This window comes from Bombus pyrosoma, linkage group LG17, assembly GCF_014825855.1.
Source record: "Bombus pyrosoma isolate SC7728 linkage group LG17, ASM1482585v1, whole genome shotgun sequence".
Taxonomy (NCBI): Eukaryota; Metazoa; Arthropoda; class Insecta; order Hymenoptera; family Apidae; genus Bombus; species Bombus pyrosoma.
In genome coordinates, this window is record NC_057786.1 from 2792248 (window position 1) to 2812583 (window position 20336).

Genomic DNA, 20336 nt, shown 5'->3' on the forward strand with positions numbered 1-20336 from the left:
GAACTCACGTTGTCATTTTCAACACGAATATATTCACAAGAATATATGACACAATTTGATAATACATGAGTAATTATAAAATAATTGAAATATTGATTTTGGAGCCAATTTATCATTAAAAATATATATATATATTTTTCTTTCTTAATAAATAATTTTTCTTTTTAGACATTTACGAAGAATGTGTTCGTAATTGGTTTTATAGAGCTTTTTATGAATGCAAGGAGAAAGCGAATGAATAAAAAATTACCGAATTGCACTTGACTCTTTTTTATGAATCAGTTAACAGAAGAATCATGCTTTTCATTCTACTCTTATTTTACTTTCGAATAGCAAATTTCATTCAGTTGCATTAATTAGTCGGAAACATTTGTATCACGTTTGAAATAATATACTGTTTCAAAGTTTAAGCTATACAGTGAACAGATAATTAAGGCCGTCAATGAAATTCTTTTTCAAACTACAAAATATAATCACCAACATAAGAACCGATATATAGGGTGTCTCATTTTAACACCATTTCATTCTCTATGTTTTTCTATCCAAAAATTTCATGGCGAATCTTCTTTATTTCTATAATATTCATTACACAGAGAGTATCAAATAATAGGTAAGCTGTTGTTTTTAGAAATTGATGCATCATATTACTTATGTAATTGGTAATAAACAGTTTACGAACGCTAAACTCTTACGTCACTAATATGTAGTGATAAAATGATACAGTTAACGAGATGTAACATGTGTAAGAGAATATTGTATTACTCTACTCTCTACATTGCGTGTTGTAAGTACAGGTATACTCGTATAATATTACGATGTATATGACGACGTACTATACGATACAAGAAACAGTAGAACGGACGACAACAAAAAAAATAATATCAACGTTAGATTAAACGATTTCCAGGGAAGGTGTAAATAAATTTCACAGTGGTTATTTATTATTATATATAATTGTTACATACTCTTCATATTTATTGACAAAATATAATTTACAACTGAAGGGTCAATGGGAAAAAGGGGAATGTCAAATCTAACGAATTTTGGGTTTAACATTTTCTTGTACACTCCTATGTGTGCACTTTATTTGTGTCGTATCGCAAATTAAAATTTCCCCAGTTTTACAGTAGTCTCAAGAAATTCACTTGTACAGCGAGAAATGAATACTTTTCATTTCGTATAGTTTAACGTGTTACATATTACTCAAACTTACAAGTAAAAGTTGCAAAGGGTGTAGAATAAAATGAAAAATTAAAAGATGTTGTGAAAGAGATTGAAAAAATGCAAAAAGCAGGCACATCAAAATGGAGATGGACCTACATAGAGATACACCCCTGACTATATTTTGAGATCGTGTAATTATAAAGAAAAGGAAGCCTAAATTACAATTTGTCGTTATATTATATATTAGATTTTTTTCCGAATATATTGTAGAAGATCCTGAGTAACATGTATTATACATTGTCGAGACATGCGATGATCGTGGTTCAAAAGTTATGGCAAAAAGAAATAGCACTTGTTGCGTTACGTTGACCCCAATATAAATGATTAAAAATGAAATTATAGTCGTATGTATTCGTATAGGGCTGCGATCCTAATAGTAGTAAAGTATATAGTTAGGCTAGGTTAGGTTAAATTAGATTCCATTGGCGACTGGGGCCGAGCCACCCAGACGCACCATAGAATCTGACCTAACTTAACATTTAAACCACGATCGTCGCATGCACGATGTAATATATGAAGTGTTCTTTCTGGTGATTTGTGATTATTTTCTAATAGTTCTCTGACTAGATTGCATCGAAGCAGAAAGGGCATATATACATATATATATATATATATACTAATGCCATCTCTAAAAGTTGTATTACTACTACAATCTCGTTAACGCACACGTACATACCTTTCTGACAACGATGTCTCTAGCTACAGTCAGAGGAACTACCAACTGACCGTCACAAAACACCGACAGGATGGAGGTGCTTATATGTTGCACGGTCTTATGTCTCGGACAAAGTGCATGTTACTCAAGATTCCCTTAATTCGGCGATAACATGATATCACGTTATCCCTACTGCCATTCTACAACTACGTCGCTTGTGTCACGTGACATGAATTTCATCTCACGTTTCTCAGTGTCGCGTGTACCAACATTGTCTCCCACCCTTACATTTATCTATGGCATGAGTCACGACGTCACTAGTTCACCGACTATACTACTTCCCCCACTACCAGAGGGATTTTTCCCTTAATTCCCTCGATCTGGTAACGCTGCTCAGGACCAGGGTTTCCGAAGGGGTTCCTCGCACGAGCAGAGATTGTGAACCGCCACTTTCGATACAACCATAAAGATAAAAACTCGCGTATTTGTCGAGAAGTCACATATACGAAGAAGATCATATTGCTACGTGATAGTGGCGGTAGTAGTAGAGGGATTAAATGGTATAAGCGAGGAATTTTTCCTGGTTAGGTTTGCTTAGGACGATCCCCTCTACAAAATATTCGAAATTCAACAAAATTGAAGTTGAGGCTCCCTTCTCTGCATAATTATCGGGGATTGAAATCGGGCAGAACGAAATTGGGCATGTTAGCCAGAAAAAGAACCAGCATATACATCCTGGCAATTGAAAGGATCGAGGAAGGCAGATGTCCTAAGATCTACTCAACAAAAAAATAAAAGATATTCGGAATGGTTGGCCCTCGGAATGGGACAAGCAACTGCTTGGAGCCCTCAACGAGGTAGGAGATGGGGCAAGCTGTCATTGCCTGAACAGGAGTACAAAGAGCTGGAAAATAAAAGATGAATTATGCAGAAGGATAGAGCGTGTTATTCGAGAAGATTGAAGCAGAGTCGACATACTGCAGTGAATACCGGTTAAGGAAGAAAGAAGTGGCGGTCGAAAAATACAGAATGAAAAATGGAGTCGTAGGGACAGTGGACAAAGACTTAGAGGCCAGGGCTACACGAGCGTTGGGCCGGTGCTGCGTTGCGTAGCTACATACATGCACAACGCTAAATGCTCTACAAGGCTCACACGTGTGTGCGTGCGTTTCTACAACGCAGGGTCGATCTAACACTCGTGTAGTCCCGGTCTTAGGTGCGAGAATGTTGGGGGGACAAGAGGGTATGCTGAGGAAGAGAACCTAAAGAGTAGGTTGTGGGAGCTGGACGAAGAGAGTTTTCGTCACATGTAGCTATGCAACGGAATGCAGGGGAGCGGGGCAAGGAGGCAGAGATTTGGATGCGGGACATGATGGGAAATGACGAATGAAAGGAGGATATGAATGATGTATTACAAGGAAGATTGGTGAGAGAGTGGAATATGTAGTATATATATATAGTATGTGTAGTGTATAGTAGAATATTCGAACAATTAGCAAGAGAATTGATTGTGAGCTGCAATAAGAGCCAAAGACCCTGTCACTACAGGTTAGTTGTGGATCTAGGTTTTACGTTTATGGTGTAAGAGTAACATAGCTTACTACCCAGGAACTATAATGTATGGGTGGAGAAATGAATATACCATACATGTATATGAGCAAATATATGAAGTTATAACATTATACGTACATTAAAAAATAAATCTTTGTTTTCTGAGAAATGCTAAAACTTGACATTCCTCCTTCTCCCTGTGGACCCTTTGTTTTTAATGCACAAGAACTGTTATATATTAAATTCCTATTTAATGTAAATATATCTGATCTGTAGATTCTATGTAAACGTGGTTAATAAATAACAACTATATTAAGATTGTATACTAGTGTAGAATATTATTTGTATTATAGGTAGTAGTTTTAAGTTTAGTTCAGTTCCCTGTTTGGTGTAGTTTAGTTTTAGTTTTCTAAGCGAGACAAAACAAGCTTCTTTTTCAAGGTCCTTGGAGAGAAAATTAAAATATAATAATAACGATAATGGAATAGTTGTTTAGTAATAATTTCCAGAGCCTCCGAGCGATAAATAAATTAATTGTTTATCGCATTAAAGGCATTAACGAATTAGTAATACATCTTATGCATACAGAACAAAATTTGACCTAAGAATTAAATAGAGCTTTTGAACTATTTTTACAGTTATACTGTATTTAGCAAGAAAATAACATACTTCTGTTAGATTTATGTAAGTGTATTTTGTAAGAACCAGAAAGAAATGTTCAACTTTTTGAAGTGTTTTAAAGTGCTCGGCTTATTATAAAAATTAAACGATTAATTATAAGAAAAAACCAACAATCCTTGCTATATGTATATATATATATATACATCAGTGCTTCAATCAAAAAGCGTGCAATAAATTCGTGTTAATCAGCACTGCCTGTGATTTAAAGATTTGCGAATAGAATAATGAAACTGAAAAGTCGTATGGACTGACGAATATTTATAATACAATAATTAGAATTAAGATTATGATGATTATAATTAGGAAACGCTACTATTTCGGTACTAAAATTTCAAAACGCAAATGGACACGAAGATCTTACGATAAACAGAAATTGCATAATTAATACTGACATAAATTTGATTCGCCAACGAAAAGAAAGATAAGAATGAAACAAAAGCTTGCTTTTTAAACTTTTAAATTATATGAAATTGATAAATAATACACGATAAGTAACTGATATATTCGATTAAATTCAAATTTAATTCTAATATTCCTTTAACAAGTGTTTCTCGTAATTGAAAATAAAACATTGAATAATTAAAAAGATTTACGTTCGAATGAATAGTCAAATAAATTGTAATATACATACGTATGTTATGCTTCTAAGATAATACAAATGTTAGGTGTTTTAACGTTCCACACGTTCCTAGCCACTTATAATAATGTAACATATATATTAAATTTTTCGAAGGAAATTATAATACATTTTTTTCGGTAAATATTCACAGGAACAGAGCCACCTCCGATTTGCATAATTTTTTAATACGTTATCGAGATCATCGATCAACCTGAGTAATATGATGAAGATCTTAGTTGGATGTTGCCGTTTATTAAAAAATATAATTATCAAAAAAAGTTTGCAAAAAAGTACAATAACTTTTCGGACACCATATACATTTAATAGAATGTAAATAACCGAGACCTTTTTTTTAGATAACCCAAGCCACACTCAAACTCATTTCTGATGAACTTTCTACCTTCAGCGCCACCTAGATTTACACGAAAACTGGATCACCAAGCGGAAAATTGAAATCAATGAGATTAGGTTAAACCCTAACAGTTTCTCCTCAAGGAAAGGATCACTCTTTGTTAATAGTATAAAAATACCGGAACTATCATCAGTGCGATATTTAGATCTTCACTTGGACAATAAGTTCAATTGGAAGCAACATATAACAGTGAAAGGAGAGCAAGTATATCTTAAGATGCAAAAATACGTACTGGATACTTCGCAGAAAGTCGAGATTATCCCTGGAAGATAAAATACTTAATTATAGAACAATAACAAGGCCGCGTATCGACTTCTGGTATCGAGCTATCAAGTTGAGGTTAGGTTATCGATAATCGAAAGCATTTGGTCATTTATAACGGTTATTCGTAACCAGAATGTTCGAAAATTATGTTTTCTTTTCAATCACTTCCTTTTACTTCTCTAGAAAATTTTTTAAAAATTTATTGATCTTCCATTTGGGATCTCTGCTTAAACGAAAATTACTCCTCTGTCAATGATTTTTTTCAGAAAAATTTTAAGGATAACTGTTAGTTTTGACTGGAAAAGCAGTGGTTAGTTGACCTGAAATGAGGTAAAAGTATGTCAGGATGGAGAGATGGGTCATCATGGGGACCTAAGGCTCTAACCCACCAAACCAGTCTATACAATAGAAGCCTATAGAATTCTAAAGGAAGGGAACGAAAATTCTGATGGGTTTCTAATCTGATCTAACTCAAATCTATTTTTAAGTCCATCAGAATTTTTTCTTCTTTCCTTTAGAATTTTTCTCAAAGTGCAGGTGCAAACTTTTACTTACTGATACTACTGCATCAAAGTACAACATAATTCTGTTATAAACATTTTCTGATAATAGCTTTTAATTTACAGCGATCTTAACTAAAACCTTTACAACGCTACTTAGAGTGACGATTTTGACAAATCAAATTAAAAAATCATCGGAATTGGAGAGCCCTTTTCGTGAATATTTATCTCTTTTTTATGATATTGTAGAGAGAATTAAGACAAACTATGGTATATATAAGATATTGTATTCTCATTTACAGAATACATCGTATATGAAGGAAACAAATGAAGTTTGTAAATTATATGTACTATAAAACTATAGAAAGTACAAAATAAGGCAGCACTGTGATTCTTACAAATGTTCACAGAGTACACGAAATATGTTGTGATCTGTGAGCTTTTTACACTTTCTTCGATCCTCTCGCATTGTAGTTCACAGTAGCATATTCGCTACTAAGAAAGAAACTGACATAGCAATTACATTCTAATCAGTTAAATTCATTTTCAATGTTTTCTTCTAATATTGTACAAATTTCTTAGCTACCACGTTGCATTCCCCCACGAGCACAAATTTTTGTGATACAAATCACTATATCAGAATAAAAATAAAACATAGGTAAAGGATTAAAAACTCGTGCAGATCGTTAAAACAAACGTCCTGTATATATATGTATATAATATAACGTATAACTAAATATACGTACATACAAAACGTGATAAAATTTGTGATACAAACGACAACAGAATACATATATCATATCTTCCTCATACAAAGCAATCGCTTTCAAACGAATAGCAAAGGCTGTCGAGTGTGAAATTTGATCCGGTACGTCTACCCGAACGCCATCAGTATGATTGCGAACTAACTAGTCTTTTACTGGTATTTATGGACTCTACGACTTTACTGTATGACTCGACTGTTCAATTAAAAATACAAGGTGAAGTCGTACAGAACATATGTCCCAACTGTACACACTTACATATTCATTCATTGATTATTCATGTGCGGTTCGACATTTCTAACCGTGTAAAGTTAGAACATGCGTAAGATAAAGTACGTGCCACTGCATTTGGAACTGAATGGTCACCAATTGTGTAAAATCTTATACGTTTCTTTTTATTTTAAAATCTTATATGTTTCTTATTCTTTTTCATTTATTTAAACGATTAGCGTCGCATCGACATCTCAATCATTAGCGACGTGTCCTGTTCTTTAGCTTACGCTTAGATGAAATCGTAGATAAGTTTGCGAAGGTTCTCAACTTTCTTTGTATTATGAAAGGAATCGTTTGACGATTTGCGAAGTTTCGCCTGATTTCGTGAGATATCAGTTTCTTACAAAAAAGAAGAAAACAAAGAAGAAATCAATACGCGCCAAGGGTCAGAGAGCATTGGTACGTGTTGCAGTGAGGTGTTCTCTTTAGGAGGAATTAGCGTGTAAATCTCGCGTGACCAACACAGCTTTTAAAACGACTTGTTTTGTTCTATCGAAGGATCTTCCCACCATGTTATGGGAAGAAGTCGTTTGAATTATCGCTAGGTTTAGTTGCAGTTTCAGTTTACAAAAAAATTGTGTAAAGTCTTTTAGTAAAGTGATTACGAAGCAAAATCTCTTCCAGATAATATAGAAAACTGTAGAACAAATCCTCAAATATCAGATCCTTTTATTTCACCAGAATTTTGTTGATAAAAGATTGCCAAAAATTGTTTATGTGATATTGCAGTGATATTGCAGTTGTCGACGATTATAAATGTTATGAAATTTCAAACGCAGTACCTTTTTTTTTATCAATGTAAAACTATTTAGTGTAAAAGTGCAAACTAAAGATCCTCCATGTGTCGTGGCAAATGAGAGCCAAGTACAGTCAAATCTAGACATCTGATATTTGTACAACAATGAGATAGATGATATGCAAGTATGCTTTGTAAATACAAGTATGAATAGAAACCCATGTATATGTTTGTAGATAGATAAGTCGAGTCGAGGTAAATGCGCATTTATTGAATCAAATTTCTAAGTTATTTTTCTTGAAGAGAGAAGAAGCTTTGTACGTAAACAAAATTTCTTTTACTAATTCTACTTGTCTCTTCCTGAGAAACCATTGGTCTCCTTCATATCACAAATATCTCTTTGTATATATGTACATGAAGAACTTAGAATTCAAAAGATACACGAACATGTGCACATACAATAAATAATATTAAATAAATAAAATACAATAAATAAATAATAACGCGAAATAAGACAGAAGACACAGAGAATATGAAATACAAAAATTCTCAGAGAATATTTTCGAAAGAAAAGATCTCGGCTTTAGTATGGTGTCCGAACTGCAAAATATTCAGCTTGGAGTCGTTGAAGCTAAAGATGAGGGTCGTTTTTATGCAAATAAAATGTACAAAATTTTGGGTCAAATCTGTTGATGCGTGAGATTCTGGCGGATTTTGGCGAGAGCTTCCTTAAAATTTGGTCTTTAACCGGCTAACTGCGGAATTTAGTTTTAAAAATCCCTTACAGGGTGCGTAATTAACAGAAATCTTACCACATTTCGAAATTTAATCTAAAATTGTGCACTGTTATTTCTTTTGTTTACCTAACTTTACGTACATTCTTATATCATCTGATTAATCAATTTCCCAATTTTTGTTAATATAAGTATGATCTCTAGACTGCGGATTTTGATGCATTTGTAAGAAACGTGCAAACATGCACAGAATGCACATGATACGAACGAATGTATAAAATATATTCAAAACATAGTGCTTTCTATAATATTTGGTAGGTAAAACAATCCTCTATCGAGGTTTTATTCTTCCAATTATATACTCAAAAATATGAATTTGCATAAAAATTCTCAACCTAATGATCGCGAATTCCTAATCCTACGTGAATTTCTAAAGTTGAGACCTCTGTCGGTAAAACGTTCACAACACTGGAACCTACCACAGTAGTCGAAATGACTGCTTCTACAATTCTATTTTAAAATTCCTACTTTAAGTTACATTTTTCCCCCTGCAATGATGTAACGACTTTTGCAGCCATAACTAAAGGAATAATATAATGAATTTTTTTTTTATATATATTCAAAATGAAAATAGTTTTGTATCTCTGTTACTTATACCAATACCAGCGAAAATGACTAGTTCTACAAATTTATAAAGGTGGCAACCCTCGTTTAGGGATCATAGTCCTAGATGGATTAATAATAAATACCAAAGAGTATACTACATAACGTGGAACTCCTTCTGTAAGAAAGTGAAAAATCACTAAATATATAAGTATTCTATTACTACGTATTTTTTAAAGACCAGTTGTTTAGTTTCGGTAGAAATAGCTTCGTCTTGACTGCAGGTGGCTCTAACGATAAAGACGACTTAGCCAACTGCGCGCGCCACAGCGAGCTATATGTTTCCACCGCGCATTTTTTTCAAGTATGGAGAACTAATATTCATTTACTTAAAAAACAAAGAAGTCTAAAAATTATTTAAGTGGTCAATTATATTTTGCGGCAATGATTTTATTTAACGATTTCACATATTGTTCATATGAAACATCCAATTGAAAATATATATTAAAAGTATAAAAAAATATAGGTAGAATTAAAGACGACTAAAGATAAATAACACGAATTGAACGTGAAATTAAACATTCATAATGCATTTTAGTATTTGTTTACAGTGTGGTTTCGGCTATAACTATATTTAGTCATAACTGATAGTGTAACTTTTTAATTAATTTTAACACTACTAGATTGGTGTATTTTATTTATTATATTCCTATTTTATAAAAGTAGAAAAGGTGACGCAATTAATTGGGAACAATTCCAGGTAAGCAATAACTGATAATAACAACAAAAAAAAAGAAAAAGAAAACGTGTTGCTAAAGTGAAAAAGGGAAATCTTCCCGTTCAGTCACGCAGCGATGTTTTTCAAAGAGGGGAGATCTCCTTATTCGGTTGGCTAAGTATTAACTGTCGGTGGTCCTAACGATAAAGAGGACTTGTTAAGACGGTGAAAAACGACCCTCTTTTTCGGCTTTAGCGGCTCAAAGTACCCTCGTAAAGAGACACGTTCGGACCGATAACTTTACGGTCCGGATACTATACTAAGTCCAAGGTCTCGAAGGAAGTGTAAAATTAGAAGCTTTTGAATGCTTCGGTATCGCGAATCCTGCTACAGTGACATTGCTCTTTCACCCCTTTCATCCTGGGGTATAAGTACACAAGGTCATGAGCAAAGGGTAAAGAAACAAATAGGAAATGTGAAATGTGACCGTGGCACGCGAATGAGTCACGAACGTTCGAGGGAAGAGGCCGTGGTGACGCGCCTTCTCGTCATCTCGGTCTTCGACCAACCGGATGCTGCGCATTCACCGTCAATTTCTCATTCAGCGTTTCTAATATACTGTTCAAAATAACGGAAAAACCTTATGATCCAGTCGCTTTATATCCTAAGCGTGCACAGTTTTATACTATAACGGGAAACTGTGGCGCATTAATAAGGTAATTTAAATATTACGACATTTCTGTTACGGCCAATTACGGAAATTTCTTGCTGCAGCAAGAATCTCAAACACGCGCGGATAATACGAGTTTCGAGCGTCAGCGTGTTTTACTTCTGACGAATATTGTCGCGTTACGAATACAGTAAATAGCTTCCTGATTCGTTGTAGTTCGAGCAACGCGTATGGAACGTTTGGATAATAATACGTTGGGACAGCAGGTCTTTGAATACTGCAGTTTTTGCTGTACCAAAGTTCCCTAACCCTCGGTTGCCATCATGGGTCATAATGACCCACAGTTTTACTTTGTACAAAGATATCTTCAAAGCGTAGCTTACAATGGCATTATGTGTATTAGTAATTATATTTGTCTGTATTTATGTGTATTATTAAACGTATTATCTATTATTAATTTGTAGTGTTCTTCTATAACATCTGATGATCATGTTGCAAAGAATCCCATTAGTTTGTGTCTGGCGATTCTCTAAAGTTTGTAATAGGATAGGCTGACTCAAGTGTGACAAAAGCGTATTTTTTGCTGCAATCGAACAGATTTTATTTCAGTGCAAATATTCCATAGAAATTCTTGTGCATGAACTGCAGGAGGAATTGAGTGACATGGCTATTATATCTTCTTAATACCTAAATAAAATTTTGGTATGCTTGTGTAGGAATGAATTGACTTTTTCACATAATTGAAGCAGATCTTTTCTATTCACGAACAGCTCGTCCTCGACGTGTCAGATAAACATCATTTTTGGAACGTGCAGTAGAAAACTATTTTTTCCCTTAGAGTACCACGTCTTTAGCATAAAGAAAGATAGAAAAGGTACGGTATTTCATCACAAAAATGTTTTCTTTTCTAAACAATGTTAGAGATCTTTTTTTCGAAAATGATGTCAATTCGATAACCTTCTTTTGTTATCTACACAAATATCTTAGAATGTTGAAACTATATTCTCAAATTTGTTCGATTCAATATCACTGAACAGCAGCTGCTCGAAGATTGATCAGGGTCTGGCTGATCCAATGTGACAAGCGCGTTTCGTGAGCCAATATGACACCGAGGGGTTCAACTTTCTTCCTCTACGAAGAAAATATACAGTAAGATATATTCATTTCCGGTTTAGTTTTCGAGAAAAACGAGTTTGGAAATAAATTAAATTTGACCAATTCCGGACTAGACGGGACTAAATAATCGACATTCTACGTCATTCTACGCGTGGAAATAAGTCGATAATTTAGAACAAAATATCCCTCTCTGTTCCCGAGAAAAAATTAAATTGAAAAATTAATCACGCGTACCAAAGCGAATATCATCTGATTAATCAGTTCCTCAATTTTTGTTAATATAAGAATTCGGGTAAAGTTGAACGAACAAAAGAAATAACGACGAATGTACAATTTTAAATTATTAGGTTGGCAACTAAGTTACCCAACCTAACCTCGATACATTTTGAAACCGGTCACCAGACCGGGCCTGTTACTGTAAATTAAACACGTTCAAACACGCTTCTTCTTGAGAACGAAGACTCAAATGGAAGAATTTTATTCTACGTTTTGGACTAATTTTCACACGTAGAACCAGCTGTCGATTGTTTAGTGGTCATCTAACCCGCAATAAGCCACGTTCTAACTATTAGGTTGGCAACTAGGTGATTGCGATTTTGTCAATGCCACCTAATGGCAACATTCGCAATCACTTAGTTGCCAACCCAATAGCTAACTTGATAAATTTTCAAAATCGAATTTCTCCAGAACTGAGCCGAGAACGAACAAATTTGTAAAATCTGTAAAATCTGATTCCGCGTGTTCCATTCGTTCGAATTCTGTACCAAAGCACCGGCGCATCACACACTGATTAATTTCGTATTTTGAACAGTGTATCAGCTACTTACGTTACAGGCGAGGATTTGCGAAACTCGAAGGGAAGTGTAATGCAAGAACTGAAAAGGAAAAAGAAGCTCAAGCCATTTCAACTGATCCCGGCAATTTGAGAATTACTGACAGGAAACGCAGGTGCAAGATGGCTCCGTCGGCGAGGAAGCCAACAGGAAAATCGGTGTATGCAATCCGGTGCAATCGGAACATCCCCAGCAAGGCGCGGGTATCCTAGAGGAGCTGGGACAATTTCCATCCAGGAAACCTTCGTTTTCCAACAAATCCTCGTTCGACGGTCTGATGTCTTCGTCGTATTCGTAAGGGTCATCCTCTTGGGGATCCTGTAGCTCCTGGTCGGAAGATTCTTCCGGTTCCAGGAGCGTATTGTTCGAAATGCTTCTCTCTTCCTCCGCCAGGATCGGCCAGGAACCCAGGGAGGATCGGGAGCAATGGCTGATTCGTTAGCTGTATTTATTAATTAATGCAATTTTCCTCCAGGACCTTCTCTCTTTCTACTTTGTTATTCCTTTTGAAACGTCTATCTTAGCTACGTCTTGCTGCCTCATACAGTTCTCGCTCCTATTCTGAACGTTACAAAGTCTGTACATAAATTTGAATTTCGCATCTATGCTCGCTGTTAACGTTCAACGCCGGATTTTACGATTATGTTTCGAAAGAAGTTCACGACTGTGTGTCGATAAGCAAGTGTCCTTTTACGTTTGTTACCGCCATTGGTAAAAAAGACAGCTAAAATGAAATCAATGCCGTAATTACGACAATTTATTTATTTATTTTGCATTGTAAACGCTCTTTTTTTCTTCCGATTAATAAGCCTTGTGAGATATGTACAGCTTACACGTGCAATTAGCGTACATTGCAAATTGGACGACGTTGTGAACACTTGTCGATATTCCAGTTGCTGGATTACGTAACATAGCGAGAAAAGTTTCGTGAGATAAATAGGAACTGTAGAGTGTAATTTGATCACCGTGTGACTGTCCGAGGGTTCGCTGGAAGTTGTAAACACTTTCGGCTAAGAAATATACGTTTTTCGTTGATTGACCCAAGCTTCATTTTTTCCCTTTTTACAAGATCTTACAACATTTTAAGAATGTCACAATATTTCCTTTGATATTCTCGTAACAAAAGAATGGACTTTAGAACAAGATACAATGTATACGATGCTGTACACAATTTAATAATCTTCATTATAAATAGCTTTTCAGTCACTTTTTATTTCTCGTTGTTTTCAATGCTAACGATCGTTTAAACTTCATGACCAATGCTTGTCATAGAAAAAAAACAAATATATACTTCAACATTCTATGTTTAATTAATTTCCTATCAAACATTTATATATTTATATATGCACATACATTGCAAATATTTGTTTCTATGCGAAAATAATTAAATTTGAAATGTGGGGGTATAATAATTATTATAATTAATATATATAATTTATATAAAATACAGTATAAATAGATCTATATTTTATGTTTATATTATGTTACATATATATATATTATATCTTATATAAAAAATATTGATTGATTGAGTGCTAATATTGTCCATTAACTTTTCCTCTGTCAATTGTTACCAACTATCCGCTATATGACTGAACGATAACAATAAACAATTAAAGAAGAAACTTGCCGTAACGCGCGAGTTTCGAACGCTAGTGAACTTCACGATGGAAATATTCAAATCTTGATATCAGCTATCGTCGATGATTATAACAAGTTCTGAGAAGAAAAAAACGTACGCGAATATAAATTTTGCATACGCAAACGGTTACATAAATGTTGTAAGAGTTCAACTAACAGTTTATTCGTAAGCTTCGAGATTAGTAATATTTCATTGCGAAGCAAACGAAGCAAAAAGACGGAGAATGTCATCAACGGAAATAACATTCCAAGAACTATTACTGCTGCTACTGACAATAATCCAACGTGGATGGGAAAAGAAATATCGCATAATTCAGCAAGCGCAAGTGTCTTCGGGGTCTACGCTGTACACCAGATGCACAGCCGACATGTTGACCAACTGCTGCAACTACTTGACGAACATCCACAGATGATGCAGCAATTCTGACCACCGACCAATATCCCAAGGTTGCGTCGACATCATTGCAACAACACAGGCTAGGTCAGTGGAGAGAAGAAATAAATACTGACAAATGGACATGTCACGTTTACCTTGAATTTACCATAACCACGTTGCACTTAATAAGTGCATTATATCCCAAAATCAACTGGCTGACTATTTTAGGTTACATCCTGACCGCAAGGTAACATGGAACCAGTAAATGACAAGGAGACCCAACAAATTCGATTCAGGAGGAAAGCAACATTCTGGTTAACCGGTGGACGTTCTAAGTTCAGCATAGAAGCATAGTTATCTGTACATAAGCGCATTATGAAACCAGTCCTGGCAGCCAATCATGGGGCATGGAAGCGAAAATCCCACAGAGCAAAGTTTGGAGCTCTTCAGCCAGGACCAAGCCAAGAGAAATCCTCAGAAGGATAGAAAACGCAACACAATTACTACGTTAGAAACGATGGGATTCGTGAAAATCTGTAGACAAACTGTGTCACAGTTAACGTGGCTGTGCAGCCAGTACAGTTCAAGACTAAAGGATCATCCCATCTTGGTAGCCAGAGACCTACGTTCAAGCAATTAGCCTCGCAAAGTCTAAAGAGAACAGACTTTCTACATCGACCAGTTACATCGACAAGTTGTCAGTGAGAAACACTTACACATTGACGCCAATGAAACATAATTTCGTACGGACGCCATCCAAAGGGATAGTTGTACACTTACCGAATGTCTGTGTCGTGAATGTGTTTTGAACAGACTGGGAAGATACTAGAAAAAGAAAAAGAAGATTCAGCAAGCCACTCTAATAGTGTCCACGTTACTTGATTCATATGGAAAAGACGAAGGAGACGAATTCCGTGCGAGTTACTCAAAGGAGGTAGATGCAATCCATTTTGAAACCCTATGTCCATCGGTGACCCAAAAACAAACGACGATCGAGAGACCTCGTGATATTGCTTCTGACGTTGGTTTAGAAAAAAAATCGCAGATGCAAAACACGTGTCAAAGGAAAGATCGAGATGCAAAAGACGAAATGACGCTGACCCTTCGATGGTCATCTGCAAGACTCGCTTCTTATTATTCCGTGCAAGCTGGCGATGTGTTGATGCAAGATGAAGTTGATGTAGAAGTACCAAGGAAACGACAAGAGTTGGCAAACAAATGCAAGGTGAATTTTGACACGGTACCAATAGCTGCGGTCAGCTTATTGCGTTCGTACGCGTTTAGTGACGACTTTTCTGTTTCCTAACCCCAACCTTTCTTTTTAACGTAGAGAAATCCTCATGGACACTCTGCTGCTGCGAGGACAGCAATGTCGGACAAAAAAGTTATGAGTCAAGTCATATTGACCAGGCTGTCACTGCAGTTCCACTCCTGGGCGCCGTCTCACTACTGCGCGCCACGGAGACAACCTAACCTCAACCTAACTCCAACCTAACCTCAACGATCGTCATCTTTTGAACGTCATTAGGCGAGTAACTATTCTCGATCGTATTATGTCTGGAATATTATTATCTGGCCAATCTCTTAATGTGCTCATGCATGTGTTTGCACGTGCAAGCAGATGAACACACTGTCGCTCAATTAGTCTCATTAATTAGAAGTAACATTTGGGGCAAGATGGGACATTTCGGTGAACACTAACTTTTAGATAAAATGGACGTACGGATGGAGGACAGAGCGACAATGTTGGACCGGAGAATGAACACGGATGGCTGTTGAAGCAACTGCACGGAAGCAATGGGCCGTCGTAAAGCAGTTGCAGCTTTTAATGTCCTGAAAACTGCATTGGACAGGAAGGTGGATCCCTGTCGAGAAAGTCCTCGACAGTTGTTGAAGACTAGTTTAGAACCTTCCCAAAGTGTATTTTCACTGGAGGAGGAGGAAGTATTAGTATTTCATTTGAGAGAAATGGAGGACCTGTTATTTGGTTAACAACAATTAATAGCAATTTGTGCACCCCATTGTGCATTCTTTTCATGTCAAGTTTTGAAAGTTTATTTTAAGATATTTCGATAAACAGATATTGGTGCTAGACACAACATTTTTTGTAAATGCAACACCAGTGGTACATATAGTATGTTAGAGCAATTCTTTCTGTAGCGTTCTCATCTTGTCTTTCCTCTGAATTTCCTGAATTAAAATATGAAACTTCTGCAAATGTTCACTCTTTTCAAACACTAGGACAATTTTATGGCAGCAAGTTTTATGGCAGTTATTTCATATAGAGTCACGAAAAACTAGTTTAAGAGTGCACTTACAAGTTTATTAATTTTGAAGTCTGCGACAATGTTGAGAATTGTTTAATCAATTGGGAAAATGCAGAGAATTAGAAAATATGGAGACAGAAATTATTTTGACTAAATACGTGACATTTTAAAGAAACCGTGTTTGATCAAAATTTCATTGTCAAAAATGAACCACCACTGGAGTGATATAAAAATTGTGTAAAAATAAAAAATTTGTATTCTCTTATAAAAAATGTTCCTTCTAATAACACTCATTCTGCTCGTAATTCGATGCCCAACGTTCAAAGCCATTTGTCATGAACAAGCTACAGCTAAACCATAAATTATTATTCATAAATGCGGTTAGCACACGAAGATTTATTCCTCTTACCATTGCCAACATTTCAAGTGTAATTTCTTCTTAAAAAGTGTAAAAACCGTGACTCTTCTTAATAAGACTTAAAAATTGTCTTGCAAATTTTCCGAGGGCAAGAACGAGTGACAATGAGAACACGTGACACATATCTACACGATGTGTTGCTGTTTATAAATTATAAATAAGCATTGTTGAAAGTCAAGAGAACAATAATCCGTTTGATATGTCCTCCGTTGAAAAGAATACAAATGTAAATACTGTTACGTAAGAATGCAATAAGAAATATTGCAATTTGACTTCTCATAAATAAGATTTTATCAAAAGTTAAATCTCGGATATCCTCGTTTCGTGTTTGATGAGTCATTAATAACACAATAATAGCCTTCTACGAGCTTTCGTCTATCGCAGTCTTATCTAGGTGTCCACAGAGATTTTTCTCATTTTAAATTCTCATTTAACTTTACTTAAGCACAAGACTCATAGTTTTAGCATTATTTGTGTAAAGTAATACGTATATTGATTTCACTCGTTCTTCTTTGGTTATTAATAGTACTCCGGCATATTCCGTTATAATATGCAATCTGCACGTTCAGCACTGGAAATTTGTATAGCATATAACTCTTTGCTTTCTAGATCGCAATTACCGCATATCGTACATTTCGCTGTTTCTCTAATCCTATGAAACATGCTGTATTTACCGACATTTACCGGTTAAGCTAATTTCTTCCTATCCAATTAATCTAAGCTGCTCCATATTATTTATACGTGTTGGTAACTGTAACTGGATATAATCTTCACGTTTGCGTGCCTGCAGCTACTTCGATTCTCTTGTACATCGGATCGAATTTCAAGATTCTGTGTTTGTCCTCTGGTGTAAGCCTCTCTCTTATCTCCTCTGGGATGTTTGGTGTGGTTTGGTAGGAGGGGTTACTAACTTCGAACAATTCTCTAAATCATAGCAAGCGAACGTCTTTCGAAACATTATCGTAAAAAATTGCATTATGTAATCGAGAACTTTGCATAATATATACTCTGTTGATAAGGAATCGAGCAGCTTTTCTTTACCTGTATCGTTTGAAACGTTTCAACATTTCCCAATGTTAGTAATTTTCTATAAACTTAGGCTTGAGAGCAACAAAAAGTACGCACTGTCTGAGCTTTTTAGACTGTTGAATTTTTAGTAAAATTGTGACTGGCGTTTATTTCGGACATGACACGATAGCGGCAAGCTTTATGAAGGCCCTGGAAGTGTTATAAAATATACTTGGACGTTTTACATTCTTATTAAAAAAATATTCTATATACAGGATATTAATGGCCATTAAATAATTTGAAAACAAGAAGTCGTATTGACTGAACAGGCAACAACGCAAATATGGAGAATTGTTATCGTTTGAAAGTGCGGGTAAAAGGGGGGAAACAGAAGTTTTAAAAGTTATGCTATAAGACTTATTCAATTAAAACAATTTGATTACGAATAATCATGTTAAATAATAAAAATCTTTTTGGCTTATCAACCAAAACGATTTTTCGCCATCGATAATGGCTAACAAACAAAATTCGGGTTATCGACAATTGGTAATGGTAACGAAAAAATCCCGTCATCGATAATGATGATCGGCACCTAAAAAAGTTCCGTTTTTGATAATGGTTATCAGTAGCCAAAAAGAAATCCGCCAAAAATAACGATTATTAGTCACCAAAGGAATTCTCAAATTTATGATGGTTATCGGTAGCAAAAAAATTATGTCGTTGATAATTATTATCAGCGATAAAAAGATGCTTTCTTACATAATAGATATCAGTAACCAAAACTATAATGGTTATAAGTAACCAAAGAAAGAAAGAAAGTAAAGAAGAAAGAAATTACTCAGTCATGAATAATGGTCATTGGTGACTAAAAATAACTCCGCCACAAATAATAGTTATCAACAACCAAAAAATGATTCTGCCATAATGGTTGTCGACAACAAAAAACATCTCACATAGATAATGGTAATCGGTAACCAAAAATATTGGGATCATATATAAGAGGTTATTCGTAAGTAGAATACTTGAAAGTTCATATTGTTTAATCATTTAATATTTTGAAAAATTTCTTTGGTACTTAGTGTTCACTATGTTCTATTGCAACAAAAATTATCAATATGTCAGTCCCCCTCCCTCCCTATAAAAATTGTAAAAATAAATGTTATTTTTGATCTCTGATTACGGTTAATTTATAGTGAAACAATTGAAAATAAAATTACCAAAAGTTCTGACGTAACATCTTAGGCAGAGACGTCGCAGGTGATTATTGATTTTTCCACGCGGTAAAGCTTGCATAAGAGTATGCACTGAAGTGATAAACCGAGACTACGCGGCTATCGTCATTTATTTATAGGAACAAAGATGTGACTACATGTCGACAAACTACATGTACTTGCGTCGTTAACTTTGCACTTTATCAATAGGCTGACGTTCCTCGACATTAATTACGAAAGTTGAACCTACTTTATGCGTTTAATTTTAAGTAATCAATACGACGCATATATAATAAGAATATTCGCTTAAAAAATGTTGAAATGGTTAGATATTATACGACGTACCGGTTGAAGTATTTCTTGTAAAATGAAATGATTGTAAAATTCCCGTAAATAATGATATGAAATGGTCGGCCAGAAAACAACCACGTGGCAATATGCATCAATCTGAAACGTTGCATAATGTATCAAAGATATACATGAACGATTGACCTCCAAAATAATCTCTTACTGTTCGTCACAATCCATTAAACATGATTCTAGTTATAATGAAAAAACAGTGAACCTTGTGTTTCATTCGTGTTTTTAATCCTAAGATATCCAAATCGAATTCCATGTAACGTTCCAATAACAAAGAAACATTGCTACAATGTCTTTTTCATATATTTTTTAATTCTTTTATTATATATTCCGCATACCTATGATAGACAGAGAAAAAATCAAAATATTAGCAGAGTTGTAAAAGCAATTATAAATAATGAGAAATGCAAACAAAATATTTAAAGATAATAATTTAAATATAAATTGTAGTGTTAGGGATGTGTTATATATAATTATCTTAAACAGATAAACTTGAACATAATTAAGTCTATTTGAAATAATACCACAATAATTGCATGAAATCGTTCCAAAACATTAATTTATCAAACTGTAGTTGTTAATTTCCGTATTTTATATAAATAATAGATAACACATTGCACGTTAATTTAATTAAGTAATACAATTATAGAAATAAATAGAATGGAAGAATTAATAATTATAGTATAATAAAATATTATAGAA

At 34.8% G+C, this 20336-nt stretch overlaps 1 protein-coding gene and 2 long non-coding RNA genes across 13 annotated transcripts in view; 1 reads left to right on the forward strand and 2 right to left on the reverse strand.

The window, feature by feature from the left end:
• Positions 1–20336, reverse strand: part of LOC122577052 (trafficking kinesin-binding protein milt) — a 100677-nt gene that overhangs the window by 10835 nt on the left and 69506 nt on the right. The window contains exon 1 of one of the 11 annotated variants that reach the window (XM_043748136.1): positions 19281–19304. The exons of 8 other annotated variants lie outside the window; for them this stretch is intronic. The gene's annotated coding sequence lies outside the window, so the exon portion shown is untranslated. Of the gene's footprint in view, positions 1–1900; positions 1925–12457; positions 12725–19280; positions 19305–20336 lie in introns of those variants that run through there. 2 more of the 11 variants (XM_043748134.1, XM_043748138.1) reach the window with 2 other exon arrangements.
• LOC122577058 lies at positions 13764–16902 on the forward strand. The gene is made up of 3 exons (XR_006320039.1): positions 13764–14475; positions 14599–15595; positions 15701–16902. It is a non-coding gene; the product is annotated as an uncharacterized LOC122577058 (long non-coding RNA).
• On the reverse strand, positions 17047–19797 carry LOC122577064. Its single transcript, XR_006320060.1, has 4 exons — positions 19786–19797; positions 19620–19721; positions 18097–18273; positions 17047–17979 (listed from the first exon to the last, which is right to left on the reverse strand). It is a non-coding gene; the product is annotated as an uncharacterized LOC122577064 (long non-coding RNA).